The sequence below is a fragment of the Amblyomma americanum genome, chromosome 3, assembly GCF_052857255.1.
Source record: "Amblyomma americanum isolate KBUSLIRL-KWMA chromosome 3, ASM5285725v1, whole genome shotgun sequence".
Lineage (NCBI taxonomy): Eukaryota > Metazoa > Arthropoda > Arachnida > Ixodida > Ixodidae > Amblyomma > Amblyomma americanum.
This window is the reverse complement of record NC_135499.1, coordinates 74,737,120-74,756,260: the sequence shown is the minus strand read 5'-3', so window position 1 is coordinate 74,756,260 and position 19,141 is coordinate 74,737,120. Positions and strand designations below refer to the sequence as shown.

General features: G+C 48.4%; 1 protein-coding gene across 3 annotated transcripts in view; it reads left to right on the top strand.

Moving 5' to 3' along the window:
- The window catches only part of LOC144123075 (uncharacterized), a 408,139-nt gene that overhangs the window by 242,983 nt on the left and 146,015 nt on the right, over positions 1–19,141 (top strand). The gene's annotated exons all lie outside the window — the stretch shown is intronic.

Below are 19,141 nucleotides of genomic sequence, written 5' to 3'. Positions count from 1 at the left end.
ACTTCACCCATGCGCCCATGCTCCATCGCTGTGGTACCCATGCAGCCCTTTTACATGTAATGTAGGATATGCAGCCAGGCTAATGTAAGTGGAACTACATGTCCATAGGTGTCGCCGGGCAACGATCGGTAAAATTACGCGTGATGTTTCTGCACCGCAAACACCAGAATAATCGACGCAGGACTTACGAAGGCTACAGGCTGAAATATACTCCTGCTTCCACACACAGTGTCGTCAGAGTGATGCACGGCAAGCCCCCATCGCGGTTGCCCGCAATTCACCGTCGTATAGCCCAGGTTCACGCACACACATTTTGTCACTGCCTAGTCCACACATAGCCCTTTTCTACCAGATATGTAGGGAATGTGTGGGAATGGCTGATATAGGCCCATGCGCCGTCCACGTATTTTCTACGCAGTGCCTTTGTAGGCTGTAGGCGGAAATATTGCATGTTTGCCCACACGCAGCTAGCCTCCTTGGATCCTTGTGGGTGCTGCAGGGGCCGCCTCTATTGGGTTTGCCCGCACTTCACCATTAAGTAACCCCATATTTTATGCACACGAACTGCATGCAGCCCATGCTTAGCCCTTCCATAACCTGGTTAGGATAAAGGCGGGGAAGATGCGGAAATGACAAACGTGCCCACGCCTAGCCCATGCGGGACCAACGTAGGCGTTGCTCAGACAGCCCAAACTGCATGCCTACAACGCTTCGCCGCTGTGCAGCCCAAAGTTTAGCCCCTGTATTTTCCACACAGGACCCATGTAGGCCGAAGGCGGGAATACTATCTCTCTGCCCACACAAAACCACCGTGGCTCCCTCAAGGCGCTGCACGGGCAGCCCCAAGAGGGGCTGCCCACACTGAACCATGATAGAGCCCGCACTGTTGCCCGCATGTATCTGTGGTGGCATGCATACAGCCCATACTTAGCCCTTTCATAACCTGTTTAGGATAGAGGCGCGGGGAATATGCGGAAATGACAAATGTGCCCACGCCTAGCCCATGCGGGACCAATGTAGGCATTGCTCAGACAGCCCAAAGTGCATGCCTACAACGCTTCGCCGCTGTGCAGCCCAAAGTTTAGCCCCTGTATTTTCCACACAGGACCCATGTAGGGCGAAGGCGGGAATACTATCTCTCTGCCCACACAAAACCACCGTGGTTTCCTCAAGGCGCTGCAGGGGCAGCCCCAAGAGGGGCTGCCCACACTTCGCCATGATAGAGCCCGCACTGTTAGCCGCATGTTTCTGTGGTAGGACCCAGGTGGGCTGGCCGCTCTTTTTAAGCCCATGCGTAGCTGACGAGGGGCCCACTCAGGCATAAAATGGGCAACCCAAAACTTTTTTGCCAGCATTGAGCCCACGAGGGACCCATGTAGGTTTATTGCGGGCAGCCACCAGCCCTCATTGCCCATGTCGGGCCCGCATGGGCCCGCCACCTTGTGCTACTGGGGGTCTCTTCGCAACGCAAATTTTCGAGCCACTTTTTTTATCCCATATAACGCCTTGAGAAAGAAGGGGACCACATCGATCTTACTTTTATCCCCTTCCACTGGGCATACAGTCTCTTCGCAACACAAATTTTTGAGCCACTTTTTTTATCCCATGTGACGCCTTGTGAAAGTGGGGGAACATATCGATCTTCCTCCTATCCTCTTCCACTGGGCATGCTGTCTCTTCGCAACGCAAATTTTTGAGCCACTTTTTTTCAGTGCATGTAACGTCCAGTGATAGTAGGGAACCTCATCGATCATCTTCCTTACCTCTTCCACTGGGCATGCGTCTCTTCGCAACGAAAGTTTTTCAGCCAATTTTTTATCCCATGTGACACCTTGTGAAAATAGGGGACCACATCGATCTTCCTCCTATCCTCTTCCACTGGGCATGTGGGCTTTCCTAAAACGCAAATTCTAAGCCACTTTTTTAAGCCCATGTAACATCTTGTGAAAGCAGGGAACCACATCGACCTTCGTCCTATACTCTTTCACTGGGCACGCGGGCTTTGCGCAAAGCAAAATTTTGAGCCACTTTTTTAAGCCCATTTGACATCTTGTGAAAGCAGGGGACCACATCGATCTTCCTCCAATCCTCTTTCACAGTGCATGTGGGCATTTTCCAACGCAAATTTTTGAGCCAGTTATTTCCGCCCATTTGACGTCTTGTGAAACAAGGGGACACATTGATCTTCCTCCTGTCCTCTTCCACAAGGCATGCGGGCTTTTCCCAACGCAAATTTTTGAGCCACTTATTTCCGCCCATGTGACGTGTTGTGAAAGTAGGAGACCACATCGATCTTCCTCCTATGCTCTTCCACTGGGCATGCGTTCTCTTCGCAACGCAAATTATTGAGCCACTTTTTTTATCCCATGTGACGCCTTGTGCAAGTAGGGGACCACATCGATCTTCCTCCTATCGTCTTCCACTGGGCATGCGGTCTCTTCGCAAGGGAAATTTTTGAGCCACATTTTTTATCCCATGTGACGCCTTGTGAAAGTAGGGGACCTAATCGATCTTCCTCCTATCCTCTTCCACTGGGCATGCGGTCTCTTCGCAACGCTAATTTCTGAGCAACTTTTTTCAGCCCATGCAACATCTTGTGAGAGTAGGGGACCACATCGACATTCCTCCTATCCTTTTCCACTGGGCATGCGGTCTCTTCGCAACACAAATTTTTCAGCCACTTTTTTTAGCCCATGTGACGCCTTGTGAAAGTAGAGGACCACATTGATCTTCCTCCTAATCTCTTACACTGGGCATGCGGTCTCTTCCCAACGCAAATTTTTGAGCCACAATATTTAATCTCATGTGACGCATTGTCAAAGTAAGGGACCATATCGATCTTCCTCCTATGCTCTTCCACTTGGCATGCGGTCTCTTCGCAACACAAATTTTTGAGCCACTATTATATCCCATGTGACGCCTTGTGAAAGTATGGGAACATATCGATCTTCCTCCTATCCTCTTCCGCTGGACATGCTGTCTCTTTGCAACGCAAATTTTTGAGCTACTTTTTTTATGCCATGTGACGCCTTGTGAAGGTAGCGGACCACATCGATCTTCCTCCTATCCGCTTCCACTGGGCATGCGGTCTCTTCGCAACGCAAAATTTTTGAGCCACTTTTTTTATATCATGTGACGCCTTGTGAAAGTAGGGAACCACATCGATATTCCTCCTATCCTCTTCCACTGGGCATGCGGCCTCTTCGCAACACAAATTTTTGAGCCACATTCTTTTATCCCATGTGACGCCTTGTGAAAGTAGGGGACCACAACGATCTTCCCCCTATCATCTTCCACTGGGCATTCGGTCTCTTCGCAACGCAAGTTTTTGAGCCACTTTTTTTATCCCATGTGACGCCTTGTGAAGGTAGGGAACCACATCGATCTTCTTCCTATACTCTTTCACTGGGCACGCGGGCTTTGCCCAAAGCAAATTTTTGAGCCACTTTTTTAAGCCCATTTGACATCTTGTGAAAGCAGGGGACCACATCGATCTTCCTCAAATCCTCTTTCACTGTGCATGCGGGCATTTTCCAACGCAAATTTTTGAGCCAGTTATTTCCGCCCATTAACGTCTTGTGAAACAAGGGGCCACATTGATCTTCCTCCTGTCCTCTTCCACAAGGCATGCGGGCTTTTCCCAACGCAAATTTTTGAGCCACTTATTTCCGCCCATGTGACGTGTTGTGAAAGTAGGAGACCACATCGATCTTCCTCCTATGCTCTTCCACTGGGCATGCGGTCTCTTCGCAACGCAAATTATTGAGCCACTTTTTTTATCCCATGTGACGCCTTGTGCAAGTAGGGGACCACATCGATCTTCCTCCTATCGTCTTCCACTGGACATGCGGTCTCTTCGCAACGCAGTTTTTAGCCACTTTTTTAACCCATGTGACGCCTTGTGAAAGTAGGGGACCACATCGATCTTGCTCCTATCCTCTTCCACTGGGCATGCGGTCTCTTCGCAACACAAATTTTTAACCACTTTTTTCAGCCCATGTAACGTCTTCTGAATGTAGGGGACCACATCGACATTCCTCGTATCATCTTCCACTGGGCATGCGGTCTCTTCGCAAGGGAAATTTTTGAGCCACATTTTTTATCCCATGTGACGCCTTGTGAAAGTAGGGGACCTAATCGATCTTCCTCCCATCCTCTTCCACTGGGCATGCGGTCTCTTCGCAACGCTAATTTTTGAGCAACTTTTTTCAGCCCATGCAACATCTTGTAAAAGTAGGGGACCACATCGAGCTTCCTCCTATCCTTTTCCACTGGGCATGCGGTCTCTTCGCAACACAAATTTTTTAGCCACTTTTTTCAGCCCTTGTGACGCCTTGTGAAAGTAGAGGACCACATTGATCTTCCTCCTATTCTCTTACGCTGGGCATGCGGTCTCTTCCCAACGCAAATTTTTGAGCCACAATATTTAATCTCATGTGACGACTTGTCAAAGTAAGGGACCATATCGATCTTCCTCCTATGCTCTTCCACTTGGCATGCGGTCTCTTCGCAACACAAATTTTTGAGCCACTTTTTTATTCCATGTGACGCCTTGTGAAAGTATGGGAACATATCGATCTTCCTCCTATCCTCTTCCGCTGGACATGCTGTCTCTTCGCAACGCAAATTTTTGAGCCACTTTTTTTATGCTTGTGACGCCTTGTGAAGGTAGGGGACCACATCGATCTTCCTCCTATCCACTTCCACTGGGCATGCGGTCTCTTCGCAACGCAAAATTTTTGAGCTACTTTTTTTATCCCATGTGACGCCTTGTGAAAGTAGGGGACCACAACGATCTTCCCCCTATCCTCTTCCACTGGGCATTCGGTCTCTTCGCAACGCGAGTTTTTGAGTCACTTTTTTATCCCATGTGACGCCTTGTGAAAGTAGGGAACCACATCAATATTCCTCCTATCCTCTTCCACTGGGCATGCGGCCTCTTCGCAACACAAATTTTTGAGCCACATTCCTTTATCCCATGTGACGCCTTGTGAAAGTAGGGGACCACATCGATTTTCCGCCTATCATCTTCCACTGGGCGTGCGGTCTCTTCGCAACAAAAATTTTTGAGCCGCTTTTTTTATCCCATGTGACGCCCTGTGAAAGTATGGGAACATATCGATCTTCCTCCTATTCTCTTCCACTGGGCATGCTGCCTCTTCGCAACGCAAATTTTTCAGCCACTTATTTCAGCGCATGTAACGTCTAGTGATAGTAGGGAACCTCAACGATCATCTTCCTTACCTCTTCCACTGGGCATGCGGTCTCTTCGCAACGAAAATTTTTGAGCCAATTTTTTATCCCATGTGACGCCATTTGAAAATAGGGGACCACATCTATCTTCCTCCTATCCTCTTCCACTGGGCATGCGATCTCTTCGCAACGCAAATTTTTGAGCCACGTTTTCAGCCCATGTAACGTCTTGTGAAAGTAGGGTACCACATCGATCTTCCTCCTACCCTCTTCCACTGGGCATGCGGTATCTTTGCAACGCAAATTTTTGAGCGACATTTTTTATCCCATGTGACGCCTTGTGAAAGTAGGGGACCACATCGATCTTCCTCCTATCCTCTTCCACTGGCCATGTGGTCTCTTCTCATCGCGAATTTTTGAGCCACTTTTATATCCCTTGTAACACCTTGTGAAAGTAGGGGAACTCATCGATCTTCCTCCTATCATCTTCCACTGGGCATGCGGTCTCTTCGCAGCGCAAATTTTTGAGCCACTTTTTTTATCCCATGTGACGTTTTGTGAAAGTGGGAGACCACATCGATCTTCCTCGTTTTCTCTTCCACTGGGCATGCGGTCTCTTCGCAACGCAAATTTTTGAGCCACTTTTTTCAGCTTGTGTGACGCCTTGTGAATGTGGGGGACCACATCGATCTACCTCCTATCCTCTTCCACAGGGCATGCGGTCTCTTCGCAACGCAAAACTTTGAGCCAGATTTTTCAGCCCATGTAACGTCTTGTGAAAGTAGGGGAAGACATCGATCTTCCTCCTATCCTCTTCCACTGGGCATGCGGTCTCTTCGCAATGCAAAATTTCGAGCCACTTTTTTGATCCCATGTGACGCCTTGTGAAAGTAGGGTACCACATCGATCACCCTCCTATCCTCTACCACTGGGCATGCGGGCTTTTCGCGACTCAAATTGTTGATCCACTTTTTGCAGCCCATGTAACGTCTTGTGAAAGTAGGGGACAACATCGAAATTCCCCCTATCCTCTTCAACTGGGCATGCGGTCTCTTTGCAAAGCAAATTTTGAGCCACATTTTTTATCCCATGTGGCACCTTGTGAACGTAGGGGACCACATTGATCTTTCTGCTATCCTCTTCCAATGGACATGCGGGCTTTTCCCAATGCAAATTTTGAGCCACTTATTTCCGCCCATGTGGCATGTTGTAAAAGTAGGAGATCACATCGATCTTCCTCCAATCCTCTTCCACTGGGCCTGCGGGCTTTTCCCAACGCAAATTTTTGAGCCACTTTTTTCAGCCCATGTGACGTCTGGTGAAAGTAGGGGACCACGTCGATCTTCCTCCTATCCTCTTCCACTGGGCATCCGTCTCTTCGCAACGAAAGTTTTTTAGCCAATTTTTTATCCCATGTGACACCTTGTGAAAATAGGGGACCACATCGATCTTCCTCCTATCCTCTTCCACTGGGCATGTGGGCTTTCCTAAAACGCAAATTTTAAGCCACTTTTTTAAGCCCATGTGACATCTTGTGAAAGCAGGGAACCACATCGATCTTCTTCCTATACTCTTTCACTGGGCACGCGGGCTTTGCCCAAAGCAAATTTTTGAGCCACTTTTTTAAGCCCATTTGACATCTTGTGAAAGCAGGGGACCACATCGATCTTCCTCCAATCCTCTTCCACTGTGCATGCGGGCATTTTCCAACGCAAATTTTTGAGCCAGTTATTTCCGCCCATTTGACGTCTTGTGAAACAAGGGGCCACATTGATCTTCCTCCTGTCCTCTTCCACAAGGCATGCGGGCTTTTCCCAACGCAAATTTTTGAGCCACTTATTTCCGCCCATGTTACGTGTTGTGAAAGTAGGAGACCACATCGATCTTCCTCCTATGCTCTTCCACTGGGCATGCGGTCTCTTCGCAACGCAAATTATTGAGCCAATTTTTTATCCCATGTGACGCCATTTGAAAATAGGGGACCACATCTATCTTCCTCCTATCCTCTTCCACTGGGCATGCGATCTCTTCGCAACGCAAATTTTTGAGCCACGTTTTCAGCCCATGTAACGTCTTGTGAAAGTAGGGTACCACATCGATCTTCCTCCTACCCTCTTCCACTGGGCATGCGGTATCTTTGCAACGCAAATTTTTGAGCGACATTTTTTATCCCATGTGACGCCTTGTGAAAGTAGGGGACCACATCGATCTTCCTCCTATCCTCTTCCACTGGCCATGTGGTCTCTTCTCATCGCGAATTTTTGAGCCACTTTTATATTCCTTGTAACACCTTGTGAAAGTAGGGGAACTCATCGATCTTCCTCCTATCATCTTCCACTGCGCATGCGGTCTCTTCGCAGCGCAAATTTTTGAGCCACTTTTTTTATCCCATGTGACGTTTTGTGAAAGTGGGAGACCACATCGATCTTCCTCGTTTTCTCTTCCACTGGGCATGCGGTCTCTTCGCAACGCAAATTTTTGAGCCACTTTTTTCAGCTTGTGTGACGCCTTGTGAATGTGGGGGACCACATCGATCTACCTCCTATCCTCTTCCACAGGGCATGCGGTCTCTTCGCAACGCAAAACTTTGAGCCAGATTTTTCAGCCCATGTAACGTCTTGTGAAAGTAGGGGAAGACATCGATCTTCCTCCTATCCTCTTCCACTGGGCATGCGGTCTCTTCGCAATGCAAAATTTCGAGCCACTTTTTTGATCCCATGTGACGCCTTGTGAAAGTAGGGTACCACATCGATCACCCTCCTATCCTCTACCACTGGGCATGCGGGCTTTTCGCGACTCAAATTGTTGATCCACTTTTTGCAGCCCATGTAACGTCTTGTGAAAGTAGGGGACAACATCGAAATTCCCCCTATCCTCTTCAACTGGGCATGCGGTCTCTTTGCAAAGCAAATTTTGAGCCACATTTTTTATCCCATGTGGCACCTTGTGAACGTAGGGGACCACATTGATCTTTCTGCTATCCTCTTCCAATGGACATGCGGGCTTTTCCCAATGCAAATTTTGAGCCACTTCTTTCCGCCCATGTGGCATGTTGTAAAAGTAGGAGATCACATCGATCTTCCTCCAATCCTCTTCCACTGGGCCTGCGGGCTTTTCCCAACGCAAATTTTTGAGCCACTTTTTTCAGCCCATGTGACGTCTGGTGAAAGTAGGGGACCACGTCGATCTTCCTCCTATCCTCTTCCACTGGGCATCCGTCTCTTCGCAACGAAAGTTTTTTAGCCAATTTTTTATCCCATGTGACACCTTGTGAAAATAGGGGACCACATCGATCTTCCTCCTATCCTCTTCCACTGGGCATGTGGGCTTTCCTAAAACGCAAATTTTAAGCCACTTTTTTAAGCCCATGTGACATCTTGTGAAAGCAGGGAACCACATCGATCTTCTTCCTATACTCTTTCACTGGGCACGCGGGCTTTGCCCAAAGCAAATTTTTGAGCCACTTTTTTAAGCCCATTTGACATCTTGTGAAAGCAGGGGACCACATCGATCTTCCTCCAATCCTCTTCCCCTGTGCATGCGGGCATTTTCCAACGCAAATTTTTGAGCCAGGTATTTCCGCCCATTTGACGTCTTGTGAAACAAGGGGCCACATTGATCTTCCTCCTGTCCTCTTCCACAAGGCATGCGGGCTTTTCCCAACGCAAATTTTTGAGCCACTTATTTCCGCCCATGTGACGTGTTGTGAAAGTAGGAGACCACATCGATCTTCCTCCTATGCTCTTCCACTGGGCATGCGGTCTCTTCGCAACGCAAATTATTGAGCCACTTTTTTTATCCCATGTGACGCCTTGTGCAAGTAGGGGACCACATCGATCTTCCTCCTATCGTCTTCCACTGGACATGCGGTCTCTTCGCAACGCAGTTTTTAGCCACTTTTTTAACCCATGTGACGCCTTGTGAAAGTAGGGGACCACATCGATCTTGCTCCTATCCTCTTCCACTGGGCATGCGGTCTCTTCGCAACACAAATTTTTTAGCCACTTTTTTCAGCCCATGTAACGTCTTGTGAATGTAGGGGACCACATCGACATTCCTCGTATCCTCTTCCACTGGGCATGCGGTCTCTTCGCAAGGGAAATTTTTGAGCCACATTTTTTATCCCAGGTGACGCCTTGTGAAAGTATGGGAACATATCGATCTTCCTCCTATCCTCTTCCGCTGGACATGCTGTCTCTTCGCAACGCAAATTTTTGAGCCACCTAATTCCGCCCATGTGACATGTTGTAAATGTAGGAGACCACATCGATCTTCCTCCTATCCTCTTCCACTGGGCATGCGGGCTTTTCCCAACGCAAATTTTCGAACACCTTTTTTCAGCTCATGTGACACATTGTGAAAGTAGGGAACCACATCGATATTCCTCCTATCCTCTTCCACTGGGCATGCGGCCACTTCGCAACACAAATTTTTGAGCCACATTCTTTTATCCCGTGAGACGCCTTGTGAAAGTAGGGAACCACAACGATCTTCCCCCTATCCTCTTCCACTGGGCATTCGGTCTCTTCGAACCGAAAGTTTTTGAGCCACTTTTTTATCCCATGTAACGCCTTGTGAAAGTAGGGCACGACATCGACCTTCCTCCTATCCTCTTCCGCTGGACATGCTGTCTCTTCGCAACGCAAATTTTTGAGCCACTTATTTCCGCCCATGTGACATGTTGTAAATGTAGGAGACCACATCGATCTTCCTCCTATCCTCTTCCACTGGGCATGCGGGCTTTTCCCAACGCAAATTTTCGAACCCCTTTTTTCAGCTCATGTGACACATTGTGAAAGTAGGGAACCACATCGATATTCCTCCTATCCTCTTCCACTGGGCATGCGGCCACGTCGCAACACAAATTTTTGAGCCACATTCTTTTATCCCGTGAGACGCCTTGTGAAAGTAGGGAACTACAACGATCTTCCCCCTATCCTCTTCCACTGGGCATTCGGTCTCTTCGAACCGAAAGTTTTTGAGCCACTTTTTATCTCTTGTGACGATTTGTGAAAGTAGGGGACCACATCGATTTTCCGCCTATCATCTTCCACGGGGCGTGCTGTCTCTTCGCAACGCAAATTTTCGAGCCACTTTTTTTATCCCATATAACGCCTTGAGAAAGTAGGGGACCACATCGATCTTACTCTTATCCCCTTCCACTGGGCATACAGTCGCTTCGCAACACAAATTTTTGAGCCATTTTTTTATCCCATGTGACGCCTTGTGAAAGTGGGGGACCACATCGATCTTCCTCCTATCCTCTTCCACTGGGCATGTGGGCTTTCCTAAAACGCAAATTTTAAGCCACTTTTTCAAGCCCATGTAACATCTTGTGAAAGCAGGGAACCACATCGACCTTCTTCCTATACTCTTTCACTGGGCACACAGGCTTTGCCCAAAGCAAATTTTTGAGCCACTTTTTTAAGCCCATTTGACATCTTGTGAAAGCAGGGGACCACATCGATCTTCCTCCAATCCTCTTTCACAGTGCATGCGGGCATTTTCCAACGCAAATTTTTGAGCCAGTTATTTCCGCCCATTTGACGTCTTGTGAAACAAGGGGCCACATTGATCTTCCTCCTGTCCTCTTCCACAAGGCATGCGGGCTTTTCCCAACGCAAATTTTTGAGCCACTTATTTCCGCCCATGTGACGTGTTGTGAAAGTAGGAGACCACATCGACCTTCCTCCTATGCTCTTCCACTGGGCATGCGTTCTCTTCGCAACGCAAATTATTGAGCCACTTTTTTTATTCCATGTGACGCCTTGTGCAAGTAGGGGACCACATCGATCTTCCTCCTATCGTCTTCCACTGGGCATGCGGTCTCTTCGCAAGGGAAATTTTTGAGCCACATTTTTTATCCCTTGTGACGCCTTGTGAAAGTAGGGGACCTAATCGATCTTCCTCCTATCCTCTTCCACTGGGCATGCGGCCTCTTCGCAACACAAATTTTTGAGCCACATTCTTTTATCCCATGTGACGCCTTGTGAAAGTAGGGGACCACATCGATATTCCTCCTATCCTCTTCCACTGGGCATGCGGCCTCTTCGCAACACAAATTTTTGAGCCACATTCTTTTATCCCATGTGACGCCTTGTGAAAGTAGGGGACCACAACGATCTTCCCCCTATCCTCTTCCACTGGGCATTCGGTCTCTTCGCAACGCAAGTTTTTGAGCCACTTTTTTATCCCATGTGACGCCTTGTGAAGGTAGGGAACCACATCTATCTTCCTCCTATCCTCTTCCACTGGGCTAGTGGGCTTTCCTAAAACGCAAATTTTAAGCCACTTTTTTAAGCCCATGTGACATCTTGTGAAAGCAGGGAACCACATCGATCTTCTTCCTATACTCTTTCACTGGGCACGCGGGCTTTGCCCAAAGCAAATTTTTGAGCCACTTTTTTAAGCCCATGTGACATCTTGTGAAAGCAGAGAACCACATCGATCTTCTTCCTATACTCTTTCACTGGGCACGCGGGCTTCGCCCAAAGCAAATTTTTGAGCCACTTTTTTAAGCCCATTTGACATCTTGTGAAAGCAGGGGACCACATCGATCTTCCTCCAATCCTCTTCCACTGTGCATGCGGGCATTTTCCAACGCAAATTTTTGAGCCAGTTATTTACGCCCATTAACGTCTTGTGAAACAAGGGGCCACATTGATCTTCCTCCTATCCTCTTCCACATGGCATGCGGGCTTTTCCCAACGCAGATTTTTGAGCCACATTTTTTATCCCATGTGATGCCTTGTGCAAGTAGGGGACCACATCGATCTTCCTCCTATCGTCTTCCACTGAACATGCGGTCTCTTCGCAGCGCAAAGTTTTTAGCCACTATTTTATCCCATGTGACGCCTTCTGAAAGTAGGGGACCACATCGATCTTCCTCCTATCCTCTTCCACTGGGCATGCGGTCTCTTCACAACACAAATTTTTTAGCCACATTTTTTCAGCCCATGTAACGTCTTGTGAATGTAGGGGACCACATCGACATTCCTCGTATCCTCTTCCACTGGGCATGCGGTCTCTTCGCAACGGCAATTTTTGAGCCACATTTTTTGATCCCATGTGACGCCTTGTGAAAGTAGGGGACCTAATCGATCTTCCTTCTATGTTCTTCCACTTGGCATGCGGTTTCATCGTAACGCAAATTTTTGAGCCACTATTTTTATCCCATGTGACGCCTTGTGAAAGTAGGCGACCACATTGATTTTCCTCCTATCCTCTTCCACTGGGCATGCGGTCTCTTCGCAACGCTAATTTTTGAGCCACTTTTTTCAGCCAATGCAACGTCTTGTGAAAGTGGGGGACCACATCGATCTTCCTCCTTTCCTCTTCCGCTGGACATGCTCTCTCTTCGCATCGCAAATTTTTGAGCCAATTATTTCCGCCCATGTGACATGTTGTAAATGTAGGAGACCACATCGACCTTCCTCCTATCCTCTTCCAATGGGCATGCGGGCTTTTACCAACGCAAATTTTTGAGCCACTTTTTTCAGCCAATGCAACGTCTTGTGAAACTAGGGGACCACATCGATCTTCCTCCTATCCTCTTCCACTGGCCATGTGGGCTTTCCTAAAACGTAAATTAAAGCCACTTTTTAAAGCCCATGTGACATCTTGTGAAAGCAGGGAACCACATCGATCTTCTTCCTATACTCTTCCACTGGGCAAGCGGGCTTTGCCCAAAGCAAATTTCTAGCCACTTTTTAAAGCCCATTTGACATCTTGTGAAAGCAGGGGACCACATCGATCTTCCTCCAATCCCCTTCCACTGGGCATGCGGGCTTTTTGCAACGCAAATTTTTGAGCCAGTTATTTCCGCCCATTTGACGTCTTGTGAAACAAGGGGCCACATTGATCTTCCTCCTATCCTCTTCCACATGGCATGCGGTCTTTTCCCAACGCAAAGTTTTGAGCCACTTTTTTCAGCCCATGTGACGCCTTGTGAAAGTAGGAGACCACATCGATCTTCCTCCTATGCTCTTCCACTGGGCATGCGGTCTCTTCGCAACGCAAAGTTTTTTAGCAATTTTTTTATCCCATGTGACGCCTTGTGAAAGTAGGGGACCACATCGATCTTCCTCCTATCCTCTTCCACTGGGCATGCGGTCTCTTCGCAAGGGAAATTTTTGAGCCACATTTTTTAACCCATGTGACGCCTTGTGAAAGTAGGGGACCACATCGATCTTACTCTTATCCTCTTCCACTGGGCATGCGGTCTCTTCGCCACACAAATTTTTGAGCCACTTTTTTTATCCCATGTGACGCCTTGTGAAAGTATGGGAACATATCGATCTTCCTCCTATCCTCTTCCACTGGGCATGCTGTCTCTTCGCAACGCAAATTTTTGAGCCACTTTTTTCAGCGCATGTAACGCCCAGTGATAGTAGGGAACCTCATCGATCATCTTCCTTACTTCTTCCACTGGGCATGCGGTCTCTTCGCAACGGAAATTTTTGAGCCAATTTTTATCCCATGTGACACCTTGTGAAAATAGGCGACCACATCGATCTTCCTCCTATCCTCTTCCACTGGGCATGTGGGCTTTCCTAAAATGCAAATTTTAAGCCACTTTTTTAAGCCCATGTGACATCTTGTGAAAGCAGGGAACCACATCGATCTTCTTCCTATACTCTTCCGCTGGGCACGCGGGCTTTGCCCAAAGAAAATTTTCGAGCCACTTTTTTAAGCCCATTTGACATCTTGTGAAAGCAGGGGACCACATCGATCTTCCTCCAATCCTCTTCCACTGGGCATGCGGGCTTTTTCCAATGCAAATTTTTGAGCCAGTTATTTATCACAGTTGACGCCTTGTGAAAGTAGGGGACTACATCGATCTTCCTGCTATCCTCTTCCACTGGGCATGCGGTCTCTTCGCAACGCTAATTTTGTGCCACTTTTTTCAGCCCATGCAACGTCTTGTGAAAGTAGGGGACCACATCGACCTTCCTCTTATGCTCTTCCACTGGGCATGCGGTCTCTTTGCAACACAACTTCTTGAGCCACTTTTTATCTCATGTGACGATTTGTGAAAGTAGGGGACCACATCGATTTTCCGCCTATCGTCTTCCGCTGGGCGTGCTGTCTCTTCGCAACGCAAATTTTCGAGCCACTTTTTTTATCCCATATAACGCATTGAGAAACTAGGGGACCACATCGATTTTACTCTTATCCCCGTCCACTGGGCATGCGGTTTCTTCGCAACACAAATTTTTGAGCCACTTTTTTATCCCATGTGACGCCTTGTGAAAGTGTGGGAACATATCGATCTTCCTCCTATCCTCTTCCACTGGGCATGCTGTCTCTTCGAAACGAAAATTTTTTAGCCACTTTTTTTCAGCGCATGTAACGTCCAGTAATAGTAGGGAACCTCATCGATCATCTTCCTTACCCCTTCCACTGGGCATGCGTCTCTTCGCAACGAAAGTTTTTGAGCCAATTTTTTATCCCATGTGACACCATGTGAAAATAGGGGACCACATCGATCTTCCTCCTGTCCTCTTCCACTGGGCAAGCGGTCTCTTCGCAACGCAAAATTTTGAGCCAGATTTTTCAGCCCATGTAACGTCTTGTGAAAGTAGGGGACGACATCGATCTTCCTCCTATCCTCTTCCACTGGGCATGCGGTCTCTTCGCAATGCAAATTTTTGAGCCACTTTTTTATACCATGTGGCACCTTGTGAAAGTAGGGGACCACATTGATCTTTCTCCTATCCTCTTCCAATGGACATGCGGGCTTTTCCCAATGCAAATTTTTGAGCCACTTATTTCCGCCCATGTGGCATGTTGTAAAAGTAGGAGACCACATCGATCTTTCTCCTATCCTCTTCCACTGGGCATGCGGGCTTTTCCCAACGCAAATTTTCGAACCCCTTTTTTCAGCTCATGTGACGCATTGTGAAAGTAGAGGACCACATCAATATCCCTCCAATCCTCTTCCACTGGGCCTGCGGGCTTTTCCCAACGCAAATTTTTGAGCCACTTTTTTCAGCCCATGTGACGTCTGGTGAAAGTAGGGGACCACGTCGATCTTCCTCCTATCCTCTTCCACTGAGCATGTGGGCTTTCCTAAAACGCAAATTTTTGAGCCACGTTTTTCAACCCTTGTGACATCTTGTGAAAGCAGGGGGCTACATCGCTGTTCCTCCTATCCTCTTCCACTGGGCACGCAGGCTTTGCCCAAAGCAAATATTTGAGCCACATTTTTCAGCCCATTTGACATCTTGTGAAAGCAGTGGACCACATCGATCTTCCTTCAATCCTCTTCCACTGGGTATGCGGGCTTTTTCCAACGCAAATTTTTGAGCCACTTATTTCCGCCCATGTGACGGGTTGTGAAAGTGGGAGACCACATTAATCTTACTCCTATCCTCTTCCACTGGGCATTCGGGCTTTTCCCAACGCAAATTTTCGAGCCACTTTTTTCAACCCATTTGACGTCTTGTGAAACAAGGGGCCACATTGATCTTCCTCCTATCCTCTTCCACATGGCATGCGGGCTTTTCCCAACGCAATTTTTTGAGCCACTTATTTCCGCCTATGTGACGTGTTGTGAAAGTAGGGGGCCACATCGATCTTGTTCCTATCCTCTTCCACTCGGCATGCGGGATTTTTCCAGCGCAAATTTTCGAGCCACTTTTTTCAGCCCCTGTGACGATTTGTCAAAGTAGGTGACCTCATCAATCTTCCTCCTATCCTCTTCCACTGGGCATGCGGGCTTTTCCGAACGCGAATTGTTGAGCCTCTTTTCTTCAGCCCATGCGACGTATTGTGAAAGTTGGAGCCCACATCGATCTCCCTCCTATCCTCTTCCACTGGGCATGTGGGCTTTATAAAACACAAAGTTTGAGCCACTTTTTTCAGCCCATGTGACGTCTGGCGAAAGTAGGGCAGCACATCGACCTTCCTCCAGTCCTCTTCCACTGGGCATGCGGGCTTTTCCCAACGCAAATTTCTGAGCCATATTTTCATCCTATGGCGGCTTGTGAAAGTAGGGGACCACATCGATCTTCCTCCTATGCTCTTCCACTGGGCATGTGGGCTTCCCTAAAACGCAAATTTTTGAGCCACTTTTTTCTGCCCATGCAACGTCTTGTGAAAGTAGGGGACCACATCGACCTTCCTCTTATGCTCTTCCACTGGGCATGCGGTCTCTTCGCAACACAAATTTTTTAGCCACTTTTTTCAGACCATGTAACGTCTTGTGAATGTAGAGGACCACATCGACATTCCTCGTATCCTCTTCCACTGGGCATGCGGTCTCTTCGCAACGCAAATTTTTGAGCCACATTTTTTGATCCCATGAGACGCCTTGTGGAAGTATGGGAACATATCGATTTTCCTCCTATCCTCTTCCACTGGGCATGCTGTCTCTTCGCAACGCAAATTTTTGAGCCACTTTTTTTCAGCGCATGTAACGTCCAGTAATAGTAGGGAACCTCATCGATCATCTTGCTTACCTTTTCCACTGGGCATGCGTTCTCTTCGCAACAAAAATTTTTGAGCCAATTTTTTATCCCATGTGACACCTTGTGAAAATAGAAGACCACATCGATCTTCCTCCTATCCTCTTCAACTGGGCATGTGGGCTTTCCTAAAACGCAAATTTTAAGCCATTTTTTAAGCCCATGTGACATCTTGTGAAAGCAGGGAACCACATCGATCTTCTTCCTATACTCTTCCACTGGGCACGCGCGCTTTGCCCAAAGCAAATTTTTGAGCCACTTTTTTAAGCCCATTTGACATCTTGTGAAAGCAGGGGACCACATCGATCTTCCTCCAATCCTCTTCCACTGGGCATGCGGGCTTTTTCCAACGCAAATTTTTGAGCCAGTTATTTCAGCCCATTTGACGTCTGGTGAAACAAGGGGCCACATTGATCTTCCTCCTGTCCTCTTCCACATGGCATGCGGGCTTTTCCCAATGCAAATTTTTGAGCCACTTATTTCCGCCCATGTTACGTGTTGTGAAAGTAGGATACCACATCGATCTTCCTCCTATGCTCTTCCACTGGGCATGCGGTCTCCTCGCAACGCAAATTTTTGAGCCACTTTTTTTATCCCTTTTGTTGCCTTGAGCAAGTAGGGGACCACATCGATCTTTCTCCTATCGTCTTCCACTGGACATGCGGTCTCTTCGGAACGCAAAGTTTTTAGCCACTTTTTTATCCCATGTGACGCCTTGTGAAAGTAGGGGACCACATCGATCTTCCTCCTATCCTCTTCCACTAGGCATGCGTTCTCTTCGCAACACAAATTTTTTAGCCACTTTTTTATCCCATATAAAGCCTTGAGAAAGTAGGGGACCACACCGATCTTACTCTTATCCTCTTCCACTGGGCATGCTGTCTCTTCGCAACGCAAATTTTTGAGCCACTTTTTTCAGCGCATGTGACGCCTTGTGAAAGTAGAGGACCACATCGATCTTCCTCCTATTCTCTTACACTGGGCATGCGGTCTCTTCCCAACGCAAATATTTGAGCCACAATATTTAATCTCATGAGACGCCTTGTGAAAGTAGTGGACAACATCGATCTGTCACGTGCTGCGCATGGGCTCTGAGGAATAAAGAAGACGTGCGGCGGCTGGAAGCAGAAGAGAAAGAGAAAGTCAAGTATCCAGCCGCCGGCGCACCAGGCTCCTGTCGACCTGCCTTGTAAATATTATTTGTAAATAGAACCTTTAACAGTGTGGTGGAGGTGCTGGGTCGATCACCACGGACCCCTCTCGCAACTGCTTCAGCCGAAGAATCGCCGGATTGCCACCGTTGCCCGTGCAAATGCCCAAGGAAGCCAACGCACGTCCGACCGGCGCCGCAACGCCCGCTTGGCAGCACTACCGTGAGCCGCGGACGTTTTCCGGGAAGGCTGGCGAAGACGTGGATGATTGGCTCACCCATTACAAGCGGGTGAGCAAATACAACGGCTGGGATGCCACTCTTCAGCTGGCCAATGTCGTCTTCTTTCTCGATGGCACAGCGCTAACTTGGTTCGAAAACCATGAGGCACAATAACAAGTTGGGACCGCTTCATGGAAGAGCTCCGCAGCTGCTTCGGGGATACTGTTGCCAAACGAAAATGCGCTGAGCAGTCTTTGCTTCAGAGAGCGCAAGTGCCTGGAGAGACCTGCACGACTTACATAGAAGAGGTCTTGAAGCTGTGCAACGTCGTTAATCCCAGTATGTCCGACGAAGATAGCGTTGGTCATCTCCTCAAGGGCATCGCAGAGGACGTCTACAGCTTTCTTATTAGTAAAGAAAATTTAGACTCGCCCACGGATATCATCAAGCACTGCCGCACCTTTGAAGCTCTAAAACTGCGTCGAATTACTCCCAAGTTCGGTCGCCTGCCTAACGTCACCACCGTCGCCAGCGTGGATTTCCACGAGCCTGTGAATGCGGCGACTCTCCCTGACGTGATTCGTCAAATCGTGCGTGACGAACTCTCCCGGCATCAAGATCTTGCGCGCCGCAGTGAGGTCCCGTATGGGAGCTGTTCTCTGCAGGCGGCTCCCGCCTCCCGCTCCTCCCCTTGGAGTTTGTCTGCCCAGGCCCCTACCAGTGCTACTCGCATTGATTACAGCGACGCTCCCCGGATCGCCCGCCCCGGCCCCAGGGCGCCATCTCATCCGCAACGCCACCTGCGGCAGCCGGAGTACGATGGTCGTTTCGACACTGGCTACGAGGAGTGTTATCCCGAGTGCCCCCCCGACCCACCACTTTGTTACCGCTGTGGTATGATCGGTCATATCTCTAGATTCTGCCGTCGCCGGGGCCAGTTTTCCCGCTCCCAGCGCCAATGGTCGAACCCTCGCCTGAGTTTCAATGCGCCTGTTCATGACCGTGTCTTCACATCGTCTCAGCGCCCATCCAGTTACGCGCCACCACGGAACAACTCCCCTGCCTCTGACCGAAGTCTGACTCCACCTCCGCACCGCTCTCGCCGCTC